Source organism: Camelus ferus, chromosome 31 (assembly GCF_009834535.1).
Source record: "Camelus ferus isolate YT-003-E chromosome 31, BCGSAC_Cfer_1.0, whole genome shotgun sequence".
NCBI lineage: Eukaryota > Metazoa > Chordata > Mammalia > Artiodactyla > Camelidae > Camelus > Camelus ferus.
In genome coordinates this window covers 6,032,577-6,050,414 of record NC_045726.1, presented here as the reverse complement: position 1 = coordinate 6,050,414, position 17,838 = coordinate 6,032,577, and the positions used below count along the sequence as shown (strand labels likewise).

Genomic DNA, 17,838 nt, shown 5'->3' with positions numbered 1-17,838 from the left:
TGAGGCCTTAGTCACCACAGTCACTCTGTTACAAGTCTATCCAGGGGAAAACTGACACAGGCCAACTAAATCCTAGCAGAAATCTTTACCTCAGAAGCCTCCCGTATGGTAGCGGAAGATGCTTCGCGCTGGCTGCCCGGGGGCCACTGCAGGTCATTTCCCAAGCAGCTGAGAAAGTGAGGTCATCCTTTCCCAGGCTCCTGTGCAGGGAGGGGTGACCACGGACCTGGTTCTGCCCAACAGGACTCGAGCAGGTTTGCAGGGTGAGCTTCTCTTTATCCTCATTTAAATGATGACAACCCTTCCTCTTGCCTTTAATGTTACCTCAGTGCCCTGCTTCCATTGTGCTCTGACCACCCCTGTGCCTTTTCCTTCCCGATTTTATGTTGTGAAATAAATGCAGGTCTTCTTAAATCACAGTTAATCACATCCTCACGTGTATACACACACACACACACACACACACACACACACACACACATAATCTCTGTTTCCCTGAAACCCTGTAAACTAGATGTCATTTTTTTCTATTGACTGATAACAGAAACTGAAGCCCAAAGGACTCAAGCATTTTGGTTACCACCCCCCCACCCCAAAGCCTCAACTTTCTTCTCTCCTGTTCTCTGCCTGTAACCGAACGATCACTGGTTAAGAGCTTGTTTTGGGCCAGGCATTTTTTCATACTTTCTGGATAAAGCAAAATCCTTATCCCCTCATTTTTTGAAAAAGAGATGGTGAGACTGAGACTTAAGGAGCCGGTACAGTTTTGCCAGTCTCTCTATCTCGGTGAAAGATGAAGTGAAGGTTTGAATTCCTGTTGGTCCGACACCTGAACACATGTACTTGGCGTCTAGTGTCACGGTCCCCATAGATCAGGAGTCAAAACGTACACCGCGCCGTGAACCCCACTTGTCCACGTAGTTCGGGGGCAACCAGAAGCTCCTCCTGCACAATGTGTACACTTGCCAGCATCTTAGGGGCCGTAAAGGATGGAGGGACCTTCCCAGAGAAGATCAGAGGGTTAGAGAACAGGTGCGTGAACAGGTCGTTCATATTCCAGCCAGTTCTTCACTCCTCCCTCTTCATTCCCTCCAGGAGGCCAGAAATGCTCGCGGCTCCCAGTGTCAGATGCAGGTCCCAGTCCCAAGCCAGGGCTTCCTTCCTCAGCTATGACGCATGCGTGGCTCCTAGGTACGTCCACCAGGGCGGCCGCCGCTTCTAAACTGAAACCGCCCACCAGTCTGGTTCTACCTAAATCTCTTCCTCCACTGACACTTCCCAGAGGAGTAAAGAGCCTGATGACCATCTGCTGCCCACGCTAAACTCCTCTTCCAGGTGCCAAGAATGCTCAGTTCTATCAAAGGTGATCTATCGTCTGACACCGGATTCTCCTTCCAATCAGTGACGCTGCTGACGGGTCACACCCTGGCCATCGTCTGCCGCCCTTGACCGCTGTCACAGCCGCTCTTTTCTGTGTCCGTGTTCTGCTCACTCTGTTTACCTTCTGTCCTCTTATTAGTGATTTTTCTAAAATCTTTATAACTACCATTTCTGACCGGAAAAATGCATGTTGTTTTCTTATGCTTCATAGGGTCCTTTATATGTTCAAACGCTCCTTACGGCTCACCAGGCCCTTGACAAGCTGGGCTTCCCTGGACTCGTTACCCGAGTCCTCCGGCCCCTTCATAGCTTGGATTCCAGCCACATCCAACTGCAGGTCTCCTCCCGAACTCACCTTCCTCTCTCCAGCCCTGTGCCTTTGTATCTATTCCTCTGCCAAGAACACGCATTCCCTTTTCTACCCGGAGACCTCCTAGAAATCCTTAACAGGAAGTTCAACTTACTCCCCCGAAAACATCCAGATTTCTAGAGCATCTGGTTAGGAGCTTTCGTGCCGGCATCTGTGTGATTCCCCTGTAAACATGGGCATGACTACCCGTCTGTCTCCCCCATCAGTCTGATTCCTCTTCAAGGTGGTGCCCCTGTCTTCTTTGTTATCCCCTGAGCGGCCAATGTCCCTAAAGGTTGAGTACTGGTGTGGGAACCTTTGAGATGAAGCTGGTTTAAGGAGATGAGGGTAGAAAACCTTCTGCAAGCTCCGCCCTGGCCAACCTGTTCCGGTGTTTCAGGAGCACGTCTCACAGACGCGCGTTCCAGTTCATCACGTGTAGAAACCAGAAAAGCGACAGCTGAAGCTTAACGCACAGGTGCTGAGGTCACCCTGGGCGGCTTGGATGCAATCCATCTCGTCTCCAAAATGCTTTTGTCCAATTTTCCCACATTTACCTCCTTTTACTGCCAACAGTGGTGCTTTTACAGTTACAAAGTGTCTGATGGTTCTCGCTCACTGTCTGAGTTTCCTGAAGAGAATTGTTTGGAAACAGAAAGATGAGGTGCCCACAGGTCTGTGGTTACGCTGGGAGCACTTCAGAAAGCGCAAAGCTGTCTGCTTCTCAGAATCATTAGGGGAGATGAATGGGCCAGGTCTACGGCCAAGATGCTATTGTAACTTTAAAAGATCTCAACAACTTTTGAGATCAGGAACGTTTCACTCACACGGGCACCGAAGCTTTTAAGGACTCACACATCCTAAAGGTGTGGAAAAGAGTCCAAGGTGTTACGCTAGAGTTCAGAGAAGATAAGGAAAATCTTCGCCAGAAACTGAGAATTTGTCTGGAAAATTGTTCTTACTTTCAAAGGTTAAAATACATGCAGCTGGTATTAAATCACATTTTAATTTTGTTATCTCTAAATTTAAAATCTAATTGTTACCATGAAATAAAGAAATTTCAAATTGCAAACGCCCTAGAGATCATTTTACCCAGGACATATTTTTTTTTTCTTTAAACATCTTTGGCAAATGACCGATGACCATCATACCTCTGCTTAAATTCTTCTGAGATTATAGAACTTTTTCCATTGGCCTAAGTCTATTTACTTCTTGGGAGCTCTAATTGGTATTTAATTTTTTAATATTAAGTCTAAATATTCCTCTTTGATATTTTCACATCTTTTTCTTCAAGCTGATCCTGTTACATATGTATATTTAATACATATTTCATATAATAATAGACATCTATAAATATATATATACTTAATCCACTTAAAGCTGGTCTGTTCTTTTTCCTTTAGCCCTTGAATTTTTGAAAGACATTTATCCTATTTGCCATTAATCTCCGTTTTTTACCCCTTTCATCCCGTAGTAATGATAGAAATCTTACTATGGTCATCTTTCTTGACATAGCATGACGTTACTAATACACCCCTCAGCAGGGCGGGACTTTTGCTTCTGTTTGTGATGCTGATGAAGCCCTTACCCTGACCATCTACAACGGCTGCTTGTTCCTCCAGAGGACGGCCTGTGCCTGTGAGACTGCCCGCGTGTCCGAGACGCCGTCTGTGACTGCAGAACAGAGAAGAGCCAGCCAGGGCAAACAGCTGAAGACCGCCTCTCTGCCTCCCGTTCCCGGAGTGTTCCGCTGGCCGCCCAGGTTGTCACCGCGTGTGCTAAGGAGAGAGAGGTGGCTCGGGAGACATGCCACCAAGATTAACCCATTCAGTGTGGAGCTAAGTGCTGACAGGTGGAAATCAGATAAACGGAAAAAATTACGCTTTCACAGTAAAATGACAAAAAAAAGGAAAGGTTTAGGATGACTATGGTGCAGGAAGACAAAATCCCACAAATACCAAAAAAAAAAAAAATACTGTGATTTAATTGAGTGTTTGTTATTCTTAAAGTGAAATTTCTCTCCTGGTACTTTTTAATTGTTTTTTTTTTTTTTTTGTCATTGTTTATTTATTTGTCATCTTTCAGAGCTCTTCTTAACACTGGCAATAATGTCCAAAAGAAAATGACTGGCTTTGACGGGGATTGTGGCTGGTTTGGGCAAATGCCTGTCAACAGCCTTAGTGTGACGAAGGCATGGCCTTCGATGGGATGGATACTTCCTTCAGCTGATTGATGTACAACAGTCAGACTTGTCACGGTTACCAATTTTGCTTATATGTACGGACACGTTTATATACGTGTGTATATATATATGTTTACACGTGTGCCATGTGTTTATGTGTGGGTATATGTGTATATATGTATGTGCATATATGTTTGTATATGTATGTTTGTATATGTGTGCATATGTGTTTCTGTGCGTATATATTTATGTGCACATGTTTTTATATGTATATATGTTATGTGTTATGTGTGTATATGTGTTTGTATACATTTGTGTATATATGTTGTGTGTATATCTTTATATGTATGTGTATACATGTATAATTTTAAGTGAAATTAACTGAAGTATAATTTGCATACAATGAATTAGTCCCCACTTGAAATGTGAACTTGTATAACCACCATCAAAGTGAAGATTATAAAACACTTCCATCAGTCTCAGCAGTGCCCTGTGCCCTTGGCACTCAGGACCCTGGTCCCTGGCTTAACACCCGTGACCCCCTGCAACCAGTGATCTGTTTCCTGCCATGATATGTTAGGTTAGTCTATTTAGAATTTCATATAAATGGAATCAGACAATATGTGTGATTTCCTTTACTCCATATAATGGTTTAATATTTTTGATGTTTATCAACACTGTTCCAAGTATCAGCAATTTGTTCTTTTATCACTTGGTATTCCATTGCACGAAAAGACCACAATTTATTTTTTCACATATTGACGAGTATTTGGATTGTTCCCGTTTGGGGCTATTATGATCAAAGCTGCAATAAACCGTTCTGTGTGAGTGTTTGTGTTTCCATACCCCCTGGGCAAACACCTACAAGTCTAATAGCTAGGTCACAGAGTGAGCATGTACAGTATTTAACTTTTTAACAGGAACTGCCAAGCTTTTTCCCAATGTGGCTGCAACATTTTATATTTCCCTGGACAGCATCCGAGCCTTCCAGTTGCTCCTCATCCTTGTCAGCACTGGCTACTGTCAGTCCTTTTAAACTCAGCCATTACAGTGAATGCGTGGTGAGGGCTCATCGTGGCTTTAATTTCTTTCCTCAATGACTAATTCTGGGAGGCATCTTTTCGTATGCTTATTGGCCTTTTGTGTGTCTTCTCTGTGAAGCATCTGATCAAATCTTTGTCCAGTACTTTAGTGAGTCATTTTTTCTTAATTTTAAGAATTCTTTGTATACTATGAATACAGTAACTTAGGCGTTTTACAAATATTTTCTCCCAGCATGTCTCTTCTTTTTCCTTTGTGAAGAGTTTCTTTTGAAGAATAGATCTTTTAAACATCTTAAAAATTGAAGTATAATTTATATACTCTATAACACAGTGTTGAACGCTTATTCATGTCATTAAATTATTTGCAATCCATATATCCTCTTTTGTAACATTTCTGTTTAAGACGTTTTCCCATTTTCTAGTTAGATTGTCTGCTTTCTTACTGCTTAGTTAAGAGAATTCTTTACATACTCTGAATAAAAGTCCTACATTGGATATGAGTTGAGAATCTGTTATTCCAGCCAGTTGCTTGTTTTAATTCACTTAATGTCTTCCTTAGAGTATTTCTTTAGAAAGTTTATTAAGCCTGATGTCAGTTTATTTCTTTCATGGACTCTGGTTTTGTTGTTTCGTCTAAAAAGTAGTCAGCTAACTCCAGGTCCAAGATTTTTTCTTGTATTTGTTTTCTCTAAAATTTTATTGTTTGCCATTTTACATTTACATCTATGATCCATTCTGAGTTAAATTTTGTAAAGGTGTAGGTCAAGGATCTAAAGTTCTTTTTTTTTTTTTTTTTGGTACACACGAATATCCAATTGTTCCATCATCACTTACTGAAGCGATTTTTCTCTATCAATTAGACTGCTTTTGCATCTTTGTCAAAAATCAGTAGTCTCTACTTCTGTTTCTCAACTCAGTTCTGTCCCGGACCAACCCCACGCTCCCTTGATTCCTGTAGCTGTATTAGTCATAAATTTGAGTAGTGTGATTTCTCCAGCTTTATTACTTTTCAGAATTATTTTTAGCTATTCTAATTCTTTGCCTTTTCATATTAATTTTGGAATTAGCCGTCTAACTCTAGAACACAACTTGCTTTTTTTTTTCTAGAAATTGCATTAAGCTTATAGACCAATTTGGAGAGAATTGGCATATTTATTATGCTGACATGAACACAGTGCATCTCTATGTTTAATTTAGGTCTTCAATTTTTCTCACCATTTTTTAGTTTTCAACATAAATATCCTATACAAGATTTATACCTAAATTTTCTTTTGAGGGGAAGTAGTTGTCAATGGCATTGTATTTTAAATTTCTAATAGTTTATTATTAGCATAAAGAAATTGATTTTCTTTGCTTGTGTTCATCTTGCATTTTGTGAGCTGCCACAAGCAGGGTACCATCCAGGGCATATTTCTAAAAGATCCTCCTTACATTTTGCTGTTGTGTATGAGCAAACTTGGCATTTGGAAAACAAGAAATAATTATGAGAGATAGAGATCACTTATTTCAAACTTCTAAAGAAAAAGTTTCTCTTCATTGATTTTCTAAGGAAGAAAAAAAAGGCTGGAGTCAGTATGTTTGGGCCATACGTTTTAGGATTTGGCTGTGTTTTCAGATCTGCCCCTTAACCAGGGCAAATGGTTTGTTCATTTTAAAAAAAGAAAAGAGGTCTTTTCTTTTGTTTAAATTACATACTGTGCAGCCAGAGATCTTTTTCTTTTTCTTTTTTTTATGCAGTTAGGCCAGGGAATATGCCATTTGTTCCTGAATATCAGAGTGGTGGTGTCATGAGAGATCTAATTATTTGACAGTGGAAGGAGATGCTATGGAGGGGGAACATCTGAAGCCGCAGGATTTTCTCCCATATTCACGACTGAAATCTGACCCAAATGGACTACCTTTAAAAAATAAATAAGTAGAAGGCAGCAGCCTTCAAACTCGGCCCAGGCTTGCCTGGGGAGGAAGCGGAGGCAGAACAATCCAGAGCAATCAGATGCTTTTCTGTGCGGCTTCATTAGTGGCCGCCCGGAAGCAGCCTTCTGGAGGGTCTGGCGTTTTCTGAGTATATGAGGAAGCCTGAAAACCCTGTCTTAATGCTGTGCAGTCAACAAATGAAAGCCGACTGCCTGCGGACGTTTCCTTGTTGTGAAAAGGTCTCGGACCACAGGATTCGGACCAGCAACTCGTACTGGGCTAGAATTTCCGGGAGAAAACTTGAACTCTAATGTCCACTGTCCCTGCTACATAGTTTCCCCCAAAGCAAGATAACGTGGGCTCTTTTGTACGACTGGCAAAGCACAAAGAACTATTATTTGATGGCACCGAGGACGCTCTGCCTGAAGTGCTTCCAAACGTATCTTTCTAGGGCTAGTAAGAAACACAAGGGATTATCATAGTGACCCAGTTACAGCGATAGCGAGGATTTAATTAGAGCATCACACCGCGGGCTTCACCATAGTGACTTGACATGATGTAATTCATGGACTCGAATGACAAGGAATCCTGTGACAATAGACGGTTGGATAGGGGTGGGCAGGGAACGGAGGCAGTGTCCCGCCCCATCCATGTCCCTGGCGGCAAATGCATTCACTTGCAGGTGACCCCCGCCCATGAGGGCGCATGCCCCTGGGCCGTGGCAGACGACCTTGGTGAGGTCCGGCCACATTTGAATAGGAAACAGTCTCACACTGCTAAATAATAGAATTTACTTAACCAATTAATTTTTAAAGTTTCCCCACAAGGTTAAAAGAGGATGATCTTGCAAATTACACATTTTTCCCACACTGCTGTAGTTCAGTTTCATTAAAGAGACATTTCCGTGTTCAAATCTCCAATTCACTGATAAATACATACATTTTCTCCTCAAATAGAAGTCCTCAACTGAAAAAAAAATCCACAGAAGTTTGAAGAATGGTCTAACATCTATGTTTTCCTTCTGTTCCCCACCCCCCCCACACACAATGTCTACAGGTGGTAGACGGCATTTTGATGGAATGCAGAAAAAATAATTTATAGTTGAAAGTCACCACCGAAGACATTTATGAATTTCACTCTGTCATCTTTCATTTACTGTATTAGTTAACCTAAATCCACGCTCTAAATATAACAACATGGAATGTTTCTCTCGTTAGCTATGTTTTCCCACTGTTGGTCTGGACTGGAGGAGTGTAAAGCTGGGAAGTGTGCTGGCAGAATTTTTTAATGTGGTCTCTCAACACCAGATTGGGTCAGTGGCTCCTGTTCTCAGCCTGCGGATAAATCAGTGGTGTGAGGCCAGGGAACCCAAAGACTGCAGGTAGAAGGAGGTGGGCGTAGTTATAATGACTCAAGTCTCTTAAAATTCTCACTTAAAGGGTATGAAGACAGGCATTTCTCACACTATTCTATGATCTCTTAAAGACAACCCCCTTGCCGTATTGTTAACCCCAAACCCGCAAACAGTCCGAAAAGGAAACTTGCCCGTTGTTGTGAACTATGTATGTCTGCTTTGATTTATACTCTAACTAAACTAGCTTTATATCCAACTTTAAAAATTTGGATAATAAAACATAAGAGGTTGTTTTTAAAAACAGTCATGTTTTGAGACCCTTTGTCAAACACAAATTATTCTTTAATATGTAAGAAGATAAACTAAATAGAGTAGGGCCGTGGAAGATAAAATTAAAATCTATAAAATTCTGAGACTTATAGGCAGTAAGTATTTAATACTATCAAAATGTAAGTATGATTTAATACTTTATACTTGAAAAACTAATTTTGCTCTAAAGGAAAGGATTAAAATGATGAGTTTTCTAGACATGATGAAAGTCTTGTTATAAAAGTGATAAAGACAATGTATAGATAAATCATAGAAGAGTTAAAAATAAGTGGAGATGAAGAAATAGTTACTGATATAAATTAAAATGTCTGGTTTCCAACATTAAACACTTACAAGTTTTTTTTCACGGAGGATAATCATGCTTGTAACAAATACCCTTTGGCGCCACGGGTGGCAGGTATCTGCCCACCCCCGGGGGGCACAGCTTCTGTTCTCTGGTATCCATCCCAAGGATGTTAAAATAAAGCAAAGGTGCTTAGCGAGGAATCAGCGTGGCAGCGTTTTGATGGAACATACACCTGACTGTCCGCCCGGAGTCTCGCGGTATATAGTCATTCAGGATCATTACCTGATGCCCACGGGTAGCCGTGACCGCCAGCAGGGGGGTCAGGGAAGATGCCATCTTCTCTCTCCTGTTTGTCACAGGTGAAACTCAGGCCGCATCACGCATGACTTTAGCATTTTAACTGCATGTTCTATACATTTAGTTGGGGTGCCGCCTGGTGCCTGCCGAGGCCCTGCGACCCCCCCCCCCCCCACAACTTTTAGGCGTCCCTTAGGCACCTGCCTGCTCCTCTTCCGCCGATAAACTCCCGGCGGGCGTTCGTCTCAGCACAGGTGACAGCGCTGGGAAGCGGCCTGCCTGTCTCAGCCCGCGCCGCCTCCTCGTCGGAAACATAAATCCCGCCGCCTTGCCGGTGTCAGCCCACGTCTCCATCTTACCGGAGTCGTAAGTCCACTGTCCTCCCGTGTACCAAGGCCCCTTGCCTCACTCACAGCCAATCAGAAGTCTGTCCCTCTGTCCCTTTGTGCGCACGGCCCCTTCCCCATAAAGGACCCTGCACACTCACACCCGCGGGACACGCGGGCTCCTCTTGTCTGCGTGGCCCCCCTGTTGCCCGAAGCAGTGAACCTATTAAATTTCCCTTTGTTCTCAAACTTCTCCCTTTCTGGTAAATTCTTCTTACCCACCCACATCGCCAGCCCACTGCCAAGTGTCCCCCAACGTTAGTCAGCTGGTGGGTGCACAGACTATATCCAGTTAAAGAAGCTGTTGGCTAGGAGCTCACAGATACGTGGGTTTCCTGATAGGCGGAAACAAAGCATTCGATGGTAGGGAACAGGGCCTGTTGATGAGAATGGAGGTGACAGATTTAGGAAATAGTACAAGAAGATGAGGAAGGAATAAGTGAGTAAAATGGTATTGCATATTATGTTGATGTCTGTAAATGATCTAAATGGAGATACTGGAGGTGTCCAGCAAGCCATTAGAAAGATCAAAGGTAAAAGAAAAAAAAAAAGCATTTTCTATTACTCGGCTTTTTAGACTACAAACACCCTGTGGGTGCAGGGTATCTTTTTTTTCCCCCCCAATTTAATTTATCACATTACCCAGGGCAAGCACTTAATGAGAATCATTTTAATTAGAATTGAATTAGACTTAAGATGCTCATATTTCAATTCCCAAGATAAAAAAGCTGGCCATAAAAAAATGTGCTTCGGAGCAATTTGTCATTTGTTTTATGGGAGGAAATGCATAAGAAATTGGGGCATACCTGCTCACTTTGTATTAATCATAAAGACACATCAAAATGTCAAACTCGGTAGCAAACAAAGCTTTTCTGGATGTTTCAGCACCTTCAGAACAGGTCCAGGTCGGTGTCAGTGAATTGTAGGGGATATGTACCCATCTGTAGCTGTCTCTCCATCTATCTAAACAGACTCAATTCTTTTGGAGCAGTAAAAGGTTCACAGCAAAAGGGAGCATAAAGCACAGAAAATTCCCATAAATGTATTTTCATTGTCTTACTATCATTGAAAACAATATTGAGTGCCCCTGACTGTGGTGTGCAGGAGGGAGGTGGTGGTGACAGGCGGGCACTGGAAGGTGTCTCCTAGAGTGTCATGAACAAAGGCTTTTATTCTGATTTGATAGAGGACTAGACAGAGAAATAAAATAGCTTATGCTCCCAAAGGCCCTCTCAATAAGGAGGAAAGTGGAGTTATGGTTATGGGGTCAAAATGAGGAAGAGAAGTGGAGCCGGGATGGGGGGCAAGGGACTGCCTGCAGACACTAAGGTTTCCCCTGTCCTGGGGAAGGTTTCTGTAGTCCCCACGGGAGCCTTCATGAGGCTGAACCTTGGGGAAGAACCAAGGCCAGAGCTCTGGAGACCTGACATGTTCAGGAGTGGATGTGAGTTCAGGGTTTACAGTTTTCAGAGTGTAGGTAACCTCCCTGGTTAAGTTTATGTCTAGGTAGTTAGTTGTTTTTAATGCAATAGAAATATTTATGCCAGTTATAAAATTCTGGTTTTTGAAGTGAAAAGTAAAAAAGTGCACAAAGGGCTGCAAATGGCAAAATACCTTTTTTGATGAGTGAGTTGTATTCCATTACATATACATGCAGCATCTTCTTTATCCACTCATCATTTGATGTGCACTTAGGATGCTTCCATAGCCTGGCAATTATAAATAATTAAAATTTAATTAAATTAATTTTAAAAAAGAGTGGATGTGAGGGAGATTCCATGAACAAGGGAAAAAAAGGAACAGAAGCAGTGGAGGTGGCACGTGGGCTCAGCAGCTGCCCTGCACTGAGAGCATGGCCACAGGGCATGTCATGGGGACCCACCCCCCGACAGGCCAGGAAGGACCTGATTCTGGAGAATCAAGGCAAAGTCACAGGGACAAGAGGCTAAGTCAACAGCCAGCTGGAGCTCACAGAAGGGAGGAACAGGGGCCATTTCTGGTCCTGTCCCGGCCCTGCTCCCCGACTTTCCATCCTTTCCCAACAACTTCCGGACGGAATCCGGCTCCTTCACGTGGTTATTGATGCCTTTGATGGTCTGGTTCCAGCAGACCTTCCAGGACATCTGTCCTGCTGTCCACTTACGCTAATTCCCGCCCCCAGTGATAGTAAAACTCGGGTCACACTGGGTTTCTTACTATTCCCTAAACCATCTCTAAGCTTTTCCATCTCGTTTCCCTGTATCTGAGCTGTCCCTCCTCCCGCCTTCACCCGTCAAATCAGTCGTCTCCGTGAACAAGCTCGGACCCTGCTGGGGCCTTGAAACACCCTCCTCCGGCCTGAAGTGCCTTTAACCTTCTCTACAGCCATGGTGTCTGTACCTTTTGTAAGGCGCTCACCTGAGACCGCCATGCCTTTTAATTGTTCATGGCTTAATTCCATCTCCAGCTAGATTCCTGTTCTCTTGACAACCGAAAACAAGCTTTTAGTTTGGAATCTTGGAGCCACACTTCAAACAATGGCTTGCCTCTGAACAGCTCCTGAAGATATGCTTCTGAGACAGTTTTTCAATCAATTTCACCAAGAAAGTGAGAATGAAGTGTCATGAGTCACTTCCAAGCCAGGGAGTTAAGCGATGGTATATGATGGAGATGTTGGAATCACAAGATGAAAAAAGCATTGATTCCAACAAGCAAGTAACTGGCCCCCGGAAGTGAGTTCTGTGCCCGGCAGGGCAACTTGTTTGGACTTGATGTGAATGTGAGATAAACGTCTGTCAGATTAGCCATTACATACGTGGAGATTTAAAACAGTGATAAACACCAGTACCCTGAATGTCATGTTCATTCTTCAGTAACTAAAAGGGAGTTATTTAAACAAAGGGGGTTTGGTTTTGATGGTTTTGCTCCATCTCTGAGCGAGAACAACACTGCAGGTTAAATTCTGTGAAATAACCATACTTAAGGGTTTCTGAGAAAACCTGCTGACGGGGTTCTACCTGGCTGAGTTTTGATGCTCGTCAGTGCTAACGAAGGCGAGCATGCGGATTGTTGCAAAAAGTCACCGTAACGTTTTATTTTACAGACCTAGCAAGTTTTCGCTTCTGTATGTGAATAATAATTTACAGAAAATTCTATTGTTGTGATTATAAAATCATGAACCGAGAACAGTAACTTCCTAAAAAGTCAAGTTTAATTTTTCTCAGTTAAAAACAACAGCAAAGAATGGGGCTAAATTCTGCTACAAGCCTCTCATAGCTGAGATGGACCTGCATCATGTGGCTCCATGAGTAGCGACAGGAACTACCTTTCTTGGAGTCGTATTTAAAAGTTTAAGTCTGTTCGCTGCCGCTACAAGGCAAGGCATCCTGGAATTGCTGGAGCTGACGGTTTTCAAGCTGCCATGCTAATTTGAATCTCCTCTCTTTCCTCAAATTCACGAAGCATTCCGTGACGCCGTCATAACAAACAAGAGACCACAGATTTCCCCACACACACATTATGCACTATTGGATCAAACATCATTTATAATATGATTGGATTCCACGGGAGCTATTATGACTCCCTTTTGTCAGGGAAGTGTCGAGCTTTCCCAAGCAGAAATAAGTCTTGTAGCTCTTCATTTGCATTTCAGAAGCCTCATTTCCAGGCATTTACTCTTTGTAAGTAAACAGATGGATTTTAAATATTAAAAACCCATTTGGTATGACGGAAAACTTAACCGCCTACATTCCCCCATTACAAAGTCTTTGGGTGTGAAATTGAAAAGTAAATTATGCTGTGTTCACTCTGAACAGAGTTCATTTAGAGCTTTGTCTTTGTTAAATTGAGGGGGAGATGTATTTATGGACAGAGACCACAAAAGGAACAGCTGGCAGGCGGGGGACCGACCCCAAACTAGGAACAGGTAACCGCGGCTGATGTCAAGAGGTGTGATGTGGGTGGATCTGAGATAATGCCTTTTTCAACTGCCCATTGGATCTGCCCGAGACAAGGAAATAATAAAAAAGGGGGTGAGGGGTCCCCAGGTGGGCATGTCCATCCACAGTCCATCTGCTAATGTTTCTCCCTGCTGCCATTTCACCAAAAGTTTGCTCAGAAGTTTTGGATGGGAAGTCTGCCAACACTGATGCTTCATTGCCTCGTTAAAAAGCAGCACACGGACAACTGGGGCGTCACATTTCCCCCATCAACCAACTGTTATGTCACAAGATGGAGGGGAGTGATTTGAGGTGGACGAGAACAAGTAGCAGGAGTTGAGACAAGTTTTTAAACAAAATATCTATTTTGTGCAAAGATGCATTAATAAGTAACAGGAAGGACAGGTGTCATGGGCCCCCGAGACCCTTCCTCCACTGCTGTTTGGCTTAGAAGGGCAGATCTGGTTGCTCTATTAGTCGGTCAACATTTCATCCTAAGTCACACAGGGTAAAATATGGGTCCATTGTGAACATTCTCAGAAGCAGTAAATTTTGCAAAAGAGACAGTACAATTAGAGAGGGTGTGTGCACTGAGACACACAGTCACTCAGAGTTAATAAAACAGAGCAGGAAGCATAATGTTGCACTAAGACATTTGTTTAGAGTGATCTGCAAATTATTTGGAAAAATAGTAAAGAGATGCAGGAAAGTATTCTGTTGCAAACCTCCAGCATCGAGTGGCACGCGTTTAATTTTTAAGGCAGCAGAGTTGAGATTCATGAATAAACAGTTGTCTTTCCAGTGACACCGGCGTTGCTCTTTCTAGAGGTAAAAGCGCCACCGGGACTCCAGGTCCGTTGGTGCCTGGGTCAGTTACTTAACCTTCCCGAGCCGAGCATCCTGGTCCCAAACGACGTCTCTTTTCCTCTAAAGAGGTTGTTGTCAAGCACCTAAGAGGTGGACTGGGGACTAAATCAATGTCCAGTACCTCTCTCCCTGTAAGGTGGTCATCCACCAATAAAACATTCTCAGAGTCAAAAAATGTTTCTCTAAAGTAGAAGCATCAAGTCCTTCAGTTTTTAAGAATTGGTAACAATTTACATATACGTGCAAGCGAAAGTACCCATCTCAGAGGCGTGTCCACTTCCTAGGGCTAGGAGCTCGTGCAGTGCTGGCTCAAGCAGCCTGGACAATTAGGGGACAGTGAGGCCCTCTCCCCTCAGCTTAGAAGGACCCTCGCTCCTCGTGTGCTTAAATGTGAGGTGAACACAGCCTGCATTCCCTCTTTTCCCAGACAGAAGTCCCATAAAGATTACTCTTAAAATAGGCCAGAAAGAGTGAATAACTTTGTAAGTTAGATAAAATAGCCAGATGTCTGGATAAAGTATTTAACTAGTTTAGTTACAACGAAGACCTATTTCAAAATCATAAAATACTTTATTCACTTGGAAATACTGCTTTTTCCACATCCACATTTCAAGAAAAAAAGTTTGAACTCCTGTGCACTTTCTAACTGTGATGAGACCTGTCTCCAGGGTTACCTAACACTCTTCCCGAGCCGAGCGCCAGACCTGTCTCTGTGGTCTGAGACGCAGCATCCTAGGGCCCGCACGCGATGACGTCACTGCAGTTAGAGTCCCACCTATTTGGAGAGTCGTCTCTTCCCTCTTCGTGGTAGCACTTACGACTGACACATTACAGCCGTGTACTGTACTGCTGTCTAGAGTAACCTCTGAGAAGACCCTTATAAAAGACATCCAACTTGAAGACAACTGGCCAGTTTCCCCTGACTGTCAGGGACCGCTCTGAGGCATCCACGAGTATGAGATCTTCCCAGTGCATCTTTGCCACGTATTTTGTTTGTGAAATTAAAACAATGAGAGGGGTGTGCTACGCAACATGGCACTCTTGGCGAGAACTAGAGTAGACTTCAGGTCAACTTCCCTTTTTGGGACAAGTGTCAGGGGGTGGGGACTGAGGTCTTACATTTGGACAAAGAGGACACCAGGGAACTTTAAAAACTTTATTCCTCCTCCCATACACATAGTCACTGTGCTCGGCTCTTTTGTTTGCCGAGGGGCTATCTGGTTTTCTTGTCAGTCTGTTACTCACTTAAATATTCAGGAAACATTTTTTGAGGACCTACGATGGGTGAAATGGGTAAAACCTCAAGTAACTCATGACTGGCAAGGAAACAAGAACTGGGTAATTGTTATTTCTGGGACAAGCGTCACAGCTAGGCATGGGCCTGGGGCCATGGGGCACAGAAGGCAGGTGAGTGTGTATGTGCCCTCACAGGTGCACATGCACACGTGCACACACCAGTGCGGATGGTGAGATCCGTGGTGGTTGGTGGAAGACTTCCTGGAGGAGGCGCTGCTAGAGCTGGGGCTGCGAGGATGGGGGAGGAACTGTGCGCTGGGACAGAGCCGGTGTAGAAGGCACTGAGCTGGGAGCTCAGCTGTTGAGATGGGTCTGAGGAATTTTGATTACATTCTGAAGGAAGGTGAGCCAACACGTTGTGCACTATGACAAGAAGAGAAGATCAGATCAGATTTACGTTGAAAAAATGAGCCACATCGTGAAGGAAGGACAGGAGATGGTGCCACGTCTGGTGGTGGACTGATCCGGTCCATTGTACTGTTCTCCGCAGCAACGGCAGAGCAGGGGTCCTCTAACCTTTGTTTCCTCTGTAGCATCAGCCCAGTGCACAGAGCAAGGTCCAGCGGCCCGAGGTCCCTTCATACCTGTTAGTGCTCCTTCTTGTGAGAACAGGGAGATGTTCGGCTTTTCTTCACGATTTTCTTAGAACACAGACATTTCTGCACGTGTGCAGCACGTGCACACACACACTGTTCGTGTTTTTTAACTTCTAAGCCTATAGATATTACAGTCACTTTATACTTGTAAGACATAACCCTGTAGCTTAGCAAAATGAATCAATTTCTTCGCTGTCCCTTACACTGTAAACAACTTTGTTAACTTCCATGCAAAGCGCTGTGAAGTCTATTTTCCAAATTAGAAGGTCAAGTTTGGAGCAAGGGATCAGGAGACATTTTTAGGCCAACATGTGCTCTACTCCCCGAAGTGGACATTAATTTACACCATAGGAGAGAAAATTAGCTTTCATGTTCAAGTGCTGTGTGTTATTAGAATCATTAAATATTCTGCAGAACAGCAGATACCATAAATACTCTTTCAAAGCAATCATTAAATGTTGACAATGCCTTTCTCTTGTCTAAGCCAAGAATTTAGAATGAATCTAAAAGTTTGAAGACTCTTTTGCAGTAACCTCATTAGTTTAGACACCATTCCTGGCGCCCAGATCCTAAGTTGTGTCCGTGCTTCCCTCCCCCACCACCCTCAGTGTCTTTCTAGCAACTCTCCAAAGTATTCCGTTACAAATCAGCCTGAAATGCCCTATTTTTCTGAGCCCCCAGAGCAACGATGGTTGGTAAATAACTTACTAGGCAATAAATCATAACCTGTCTTGTGACTTTTTTTTTCTATTTTAATCTTGAATTGTTGGGATCTAGAAATAATAGCAACACTTATCACTTCTGTGGGATTTGCTACTTACAACAGTTTATGTAAAAACATAAAACATCTGTGAAATAAAAAAGGGAGATGGCATTCTCTCTACAGATAAAGAAAATGAGGCATTTATTGATTGAGTCAACAAGTGATACTTGGGTTATAAAGAATAAGGAGGTATGTTTTGTTTGCTCGAAGAGTTTTAAAGTCTAGTTGGAGGAACAGACAATGAAGAGTGTAAGCTCCTCACAGAAAATAAAACAGATCAGAGATAAGAAAACCAAGTGTTAACCCACCTCCCGTCCACCAGGGGTCAGCAGACCTGCTGTCTGTCTAGCTCATCAGTTACATCCACATGGGTTAACTCAATGGATGCTTTTACGTACTTATCATGCTGACTTCTTAGTGTACTGGAAACAGTGCACTTTCCTGTCCTCACATTTTCTTGGACAAGTGCCTGCTTCTAAATCTGTGCTGCTAAGGCCATTTTTCAGCCTCATCCATCTTAACAACCATGAAATGTTGGTGCTCTCAGAATTCAGCCTGCAACTCTCTCCTCACTTTATTTTATGTACATCACCTGGACAATCTCATTCACTTTCATGGCTCAGTATCTCAGTGATGATAATTCCCAAACCTCTATTCATAGTTCCCGTAGCCCATCTGAGCTCCTGAAATGTAAATTCAACTGCAGACGTCACTTGGGTGTTTCTGATACAGGAAAATGGGGCGCGAGAGGATGGCTGTGTCCTGGGTCTCCAGTGCAGGAAAGAATTCAAAAGTGATCCGCAATTGAGTAAAAGTGATTTATTCAGAGATGCACACGTCATAGACTGAGTGCAGGCATCTCAGAGGCCAGAGAGGCC

General features: G+C 43.2%; 1 protein-coding gene and 1 long non-coding RNA gene across 5 annotated transcripts in view; one reads left to right on the top strand and one right to left on the bottom strand.

The window, feature by feature from the left end:
• The window catches only part of GALNTL6 (polypeptide N-acetylgalactosaminyltransferase like 6), an 803,528-nt gene that overhangs the window by 267,580 nt on the left and 518,110 nt on the right, over positions 1-17,838 (bottom strand). The gene's annotated exons all lie outside the window — the stretch shown is intronic.
• On the top strand, positions 620-17,798 carry LOC116660759. The gene is made up of 3 exons (XR_004316372.1): positions 620-1,506; positions 10,421-10,432; positions 17,788-17,798. It is a non-coding gene; the product is annotated as an uncharacterized LOC116660759 (long non-coding RNA).